Here is a 6000-nt window from a genome sequence, read left to right on the forward strand (position 1 = left end):
AATTAAAGGGTTAGGTGAAGAGAAAACCAGAGAGCTTGGAATAGAATTAGAAAGCTGGAGAGTTAGACTAAGGAAGGAACTGGCTATGTTGTATATAGGCTACTAGGGGAGGGGATTCTGAAATGGTTACTGGTATTTAAAAACCTGCCCTAATTAGGTGTGTCCATCAGGTGTGAGTGCAATGCGTTTTGACAACATTCCAGGTAAGTGGGGAAAGTGGGTTCACATCCCATGAGCTTTGGAAATCAAGTCAGCCTGTGATTGTTAACAAATTTATTAACCTGACTGGGCCACAGGGTGGTCAGATGTTTGGTCAAACATTATTCTGGGTGTTCCTGTATGAGATTAATTATTTACATTGGTAGATTAAGTAGCTCCTCCATAATGCTGGTGGGCCTCATCCAGTCAGTTGAAGGCCTGCAAAAACAAAAAGACTAACCCTCTCCCAGTGAGAGTGAATTCTTCCTGCCTTTGGACTTGGAGTGGAACCATTGCATTGGCTCTCCTGGGTCTCTGGCTTGCTGACTCACGCTACCGATCTTAGGACTTGCCAACCTCCATACACGTGAGTGCCAATTCTTTATAATAAATCTCTTATGCACATACATATATATATTAACTGAAATAATTTCATAAATTATTGACCACAGGGCCTGGCACATGCTCAACAAATGGTAGTTATTTTTATTATGACAGAAGGCTCTATTTTGAGGAAAAAATCCACATTAAACAGTGCTTAAAAATAGTGAGGGTGGTATGAAAGGGAGTAGGAATTGTCAAAGCTGAACCTAGCTAATACCAAGGCATCCCTTGGGTCTTCCCTTCCAGGTTTCTTCTGTTTCCATGAAGTTGCTGTCTTTCATCATAGTCATGAAACTCTTTGTGTGAGAAAATTTAGCTGAACCACTTTCTAAAATCCTAATTAAAATCTTCCAAATACATACCACTCTTCATTGACTAAACATAGTAGTTATTAAAATGTGGACCTTCCAATTTAGGATTTTGCAGAGGTATAGGTTATTACTGAAAATATCAGTAGCCTCTATAACAAACTATGTATGTTTTTTCAAAATTAAATCTCTGATAGTAACTTATTTTTTCATCAGCCTTTTGTAAAACTGAGTGTGGTATCAATGCAGCTTGGTGAGTTCTAGTGAGTAAAGTTTGATGGTAAAAATCACACCATGGTAACTTCTAAGGGAGAGAATAAATTAGATCTCTTCATCTCATATCCTTAAGTCTTCTCTCAGGGTAGGTATGAAGTACTGGGCAGAAACCAAATCTAACTCAATGTAAACATTCCATTTAGCAACCAGTCTTTAAGGCCTAGAAAAGCAGCAGCATTTCTGAAATTCCTAATTTGGGGGGGGGGGGGAGGCAGGAGGAGCAAGAGGAGAGGGAGACTCTTAAGCAGGCTCGAGCCCGGGCTCAAGCCCACAACCCTGAGATAACGACCTGAGCCCCCAATCACGAGTAGGACCAAGCCACCCAGGTTTTCCTTTTTTTGTTGTTTTTTAAAACATTTTATTTATTCATGAGAGACACAGAGAGAGGCAGAGACACAGGCAGAGGGAGAAGCAGGCTCCCTGCAGGGAGCCGGACGTGGGACTCAAACCTCGGACACCAGGATCATGCCCTGAGCCGAAAGCAGACGTTCAACTGCTGAGCCACCCAGGTGTTCCAATTTTTTTTTTTTTTTTTTTTAATAAAGACTAGTTAACTTCCCTGAGACAAGGACCTAATTAATGCCAGTGTGTGGATTACAGTTATGGCCTGGAAAGCAGGACAACGTTCTACTATCTCAAACCTAAAGGTACACCATACGACTTAAGATTCCAAAATAATTTAGGGTTTGATTGTTTTATTTTCTTTGGTTCTTTTCTCATGAGTGGTGGTGGTGATGGGAGTGGGGGAAGGTGGGCTTGCAAAAGAAGGAAACTATGTCCCCTACAGCAATGAGATAGGTTTGCAGCTCAATCCCCTCAACTATAGAAAAAAAAAAAAAAAAACCCTTTCCCTTCCCAAAATCTGCTTTGGGAAACCCCTCATTTATTCAATGGAACAAAACACTATGAAAAATATAAAGCCCTTATTATATGCTTGTGCTATTCTAGATGCCAAAGATACAAAGACGCACTAGTCCATGGTCCCAAGAGCTTAGTGTAGTGGGAGAAACAAACCTGTATGTAAGCAAACAATCAAAACACAGTGCACAATAGACGAGTGACAGATGTAGCTCGAAGAGAACAGGTACAACTTGGGGGCAGGGAGGACTTTACAGAAACGCTACCAGGCTGCCTACAGGATGCAGGTGGCCCACTGCAAGGATAAGTATTTTTATAAACAAAAAACTCAATTTCCGGACTAAAAAAACCTTAATCTCTGAACGTTAAGAACGTTTATGTTAAGGTTCTTATACATTATATACACACAGAACAATAACCTACACAAAGGGAAATTAGCTCAGTTTGAGAACGTGATTCATCATCATTGACACCTGCTCCGTTTCAGGCCCTCCCAAAATAGGCATCACATGGGGGAAAATGTGGTAGCAATGGTACAATACTAAGAACGTGCGATTTCTGTTGCTACAGAACAATATAAAATGGTATGCACAGTCTGGACCTAGATCCTAAACTCTCCGTTCCTTTTTTAAACTGTGTGGAGATGGATCCTGAATGGGGAATAAAGCCCTCAACACTTGCAGTTTCCATCTTTATACCTGAAAATCTCCAATTTGCAAGGGCCCAGGTCGTTATTTTTGGGAAAACAAAACCAAAAAATGAAAACCATACATTTGGACTTCAGGGTTTCTGTCCTTCATTCAGGTCATCTTCCGCAGAGCTACCTTTATTCCACCACTAACTTCCCGCCGCTTCTGAGAAAACACATGAAAAAAAAACTCAAGGTAACGGCCTTCGAAAATCTGGAATATAAATTTCTAACGGGCCTACGGGTAGAAAATGTTCCTTTATTACCGTTTTTTTTTTTTTTTTTAAACCAGTTTATCAAATTTAATACTCTTCTGCAATACCCAACAGTCCTCCAACAAGGTCAGAAGCTTCACACGCACGTGGCCTTAGAAGCTGCCGGTGGGGACCGAGCCTGTGAAACCCGAGGACGCAAGGCAACGACAGGATGCGGGTCACGGGGTCGCCGACCCCTCTGCGGGGTCACAACCTCCGTTCACCTTAGGCCGACCCAGCTTCTTTCCAGAACTCTCCCCCACCCCAGAAGAACTTGGGGGGGGGGGGAGAGTGTCGGTTTTTCGAGGGGTCTGACGCTGCTTTAAAAAAAAAAAAACACAAAAAAAAACGGAGGTTTTAATCTGTTTCCTAGGAGGTCACCTTGGAACAACCCCCGGGGAGGGCTGGGGGCGGGGGCCGGCCTGGGCTCCCCATCCTTCAGGGCCCCGCACCTGGGCTGAGCCTACAGCCACCAGCGGCCCTCCCGCCTCCAAGGGCACAGGCCGGGTCACCGCCCGGAGGGGAATGGGGGGAGGGGGCGTCCCGGGAGGCCCCGCAGCCAGCCCGGAAACGCCGAGCTCCGGCCCCACGTGGCCCCCGACGGCTGAACCCCGACGGCTCGGGCCCGCGCCTAGTCCCCTCCAGCCCACACCGCCGCACCCCATCCACCGAGAACTTTCCAGAACCCCGGAGCGTCCGGGAAGTCCCGGGTCGCCGAGCAGAAGGGAACTCTGGCTCGTTTACGGGGCGCCGCGCCGGGAGGCACCCGCGCTCCACCCTGCGGCCCGGGCCTCGTCCTCCCGGAGCCCCGCCGGCGGGGCGAGCAGGGGCCGGGACAGCCGCCCCCAGCCCGCCGGGTCCCCGCGGCCGCCTTTACCTCTCCCGACCCCACACAGGCCGCCGAGCTAAACTTAGAAACCAGCGCGGCGCGCGCTCACGTGCGCTCGGCCGCGGGCGGGGGGCGCGGTCCGGATGACTCACGGCCCCGCCCCCGCTCGCCGAGGACGCGCTGACGTCAGCCGTTTCCCCGAAGGGTGACGTCAGCGCGCCTCGCGGAGGCCGCGAGGCCGCCCCGTAGAACGTTCACTGAGTTTCGATGCCTTAAAGGGACCCGACGTCGGGGGGCGGGGGGGAAAGATCGGGGGAGCTGACCCGGGTCCGCCGAACCGTGGGCTCGGAGTCCGCCTTCCGTCCTCTGTACCGCGATGTGCTGACTGTTGCGATGGTGGTGAAAGCAAAAAAGGGAGCGACTGAGCCTCCTTGGAGGCTGCTGGAAGCCCCAGAACCTCCTCCTCCAAGGAGCCCTCCCTGATTCGCCAGAATCTGATCTTGACCCAAAAGCCAGAGTTTTTCATGGCCCTTGCCTCCCTGTCCCTTCCTTTACAATCCCCCCTCGTATGCTGGTATGTCTGCTGCTGGGAGAAGCGGGGGTTTGAATGTTTATGTAATCCATCAAGTTGGGCAGCTCGGCCCATTTATCAGGGTTTTGACTGTGCCCAAACTGTTACTCGTCGTGCATCCTGTAACGAGTTATTAGCCCTGGGTGCGGCCCTGGTGATGTGGTGTCCAAGCCCTCCTCTGATGCCCGTGTCGCCTGAGGAAGCTTCAGGACAAGAGGCCTCCCTGTCCCGCACTTGGTCATCAGCACCGTCGCAGCCTCGCGGGGAGGTTTGCTGCGCTGAGGTTTGCCGAGAGGCAGGTGTTTCCTTTACCTTCCTCACCCTTTCAGCCTCATCCCTCCCCTCTGGGGGAGGTGGAGTCGTCCCCGTTTTAATATTGATGGGGAAACATTAGTATGTTTTCCTCGGCCACGCAGCCAAAGAATTGCAAACCGTGAACCATTCCCAGGTCGGTTGGACTCCCCAGTCCACGTTGTTGGGGATATAGGTGGGCTGTGAAATATGTCTTGTTTTGTAGGTTGAGTCCCCTAGACCCAGTGCTTCTCTTATAACGCAAGCCCAGTCCTCTGAACAAGTGACCCCTGCTTGCCAGAAGATGCCCGGAAGCTGCCAGGCCCCAGGGCCTGCACACGGGCTGAGGCGAGGGAGGAGGTGCCCATCCTGCACTGCACCACCCCGAGAGCAGGTGCCTCCTGGAGGTTAGGGCCCAAGGCATCTCGCCCCCATGGCTCTGGTCCCAGCCCTGCCAGGCCCGCCCTCGACCCTGTGATCCCTCTCCTGAAACTGGAGAGGCCGTCCTGCTTAAAACGTCCCCACCTGCCCCACCCGCAGCCGGCTCTACCCAAGTGCGGAAGAAATATCTTGTTTCTCCTCCCATAACCCCTTCCCCAAAAAACAACAGAAAGGTTCCTGTGGGAACGGCATGTTTGTGCCAAAAACAAACTAGAGACAACGACGGCTTCTCAAAGTTTTGAGCAAAAATGATGGTGCCTGTGTGGGTGGGCCGCTGTCACTCCTATCTTCTGACCGTCCTTGGCTGAGTGTCAATCCCACATCCTCCGAGGACATGGGCCAGGTCTAGCAGAAGCACCCTCCTCCCTGCAGCTCACCCCTCAGAGACTTTGAAAACTTCCCTCGTACCCAGTCTCTGGCCACTGCAAAGCTGTCCTGTCCTCCCTGTGTCCCCTGCTCCTGTCCTCTGTGTCGTACTGATGGACCAATCACTCCTCTTTCCCCTGCTCCCGTCCTCTGTGTCGTACTGACGGTCCACTGCTCTTTCTATTCTCCCTTTGACCGAACACGTCCTGTGTGCTTCCACTGCAGCTTGAGGAGGAGATGGGGAAACCCACCGGCGGCCTCGGCTAGTGGGGACTGGTGATGGGTGATGGGTGATGGGGGAAGCAGCGTCTTCCTCTGTGGGGCTGGACACACAGACGTGGCAGCTTAGAGCAGTAGGCCTCCCCAGCGTAGCTAGCCCTTGTTCTGTAACTGAGGGAACAAGGATCCGGGTGGGGTGGCCTACTCGGGCTCTCATGGCCTGTTAGGTAGAGCATCCCGGCCAGCTGACCTTACCCACTGCTTTTTCCATGGATCAGACCTCTCTGACAAGTCTCTTGGGCATTGGCATTCAAGGG

General features: G+C 51.1%; 2 long non-coding RNA genes across 15 annotated transcripts in view; one reads left to right on the forward strand and one right to left on the reverse strand.

Annotated features, from left to right (window-relative positions):
* Positions 1–3975, reverse strand: part of LOC112648390 (uncharacterized) — a 72054-nt gene extending 68079 nt beyond the window's left edge. For 11 of the 14 annotated variants that reach the window (XR_007411820.1, XR_007411825.1, XR_007411827.1 and 8 more), the window contains exons 1-2: positions 3844–3953; positions 2796–2878 (exon numbers count right to left, since the gene is read on the reverse strand). This is a non-coding gene — a long non-coding RNA (uncharacterized LOC112648390). Of the gene's footprint in view, positions 1–2795; positions 3287–3843 lie in introns of all 14 variants that reach the window. The other 3 variants (XR_007411818.1, XR_007411819.1, XR_007411817.1) reach the window with 3 other exon arrangements.
* On the forward strand, positions 371–3179 carry LOC112648391 (uncharacterized). Its single transcript, XR_003128989.3, has 4 exons — positions 371–565; positions 1712–1813; positions 2829–2908; positions 3042–3179. It is a non-coding gene; the product is annotated as an uncharacterized LOC112648391 (long non-coding RNA).
* Positions 3976–6000: the final 2025 nt, after the last annotated feature.

This window comes from Canis lupus, chromosome 7, assembly GCF_003254725.2.
Source record: "Canis lupus dingo isolate Sandy chromosome 7, ASM325472v2, whole genome shotgun sequence".
Taxonomy (NCBI): domain Eukaryota; kingdom Metazoa; phylum Chordata; class Mammalia; order Carnivora; family Canidae; genus Canis; species Canis lupus.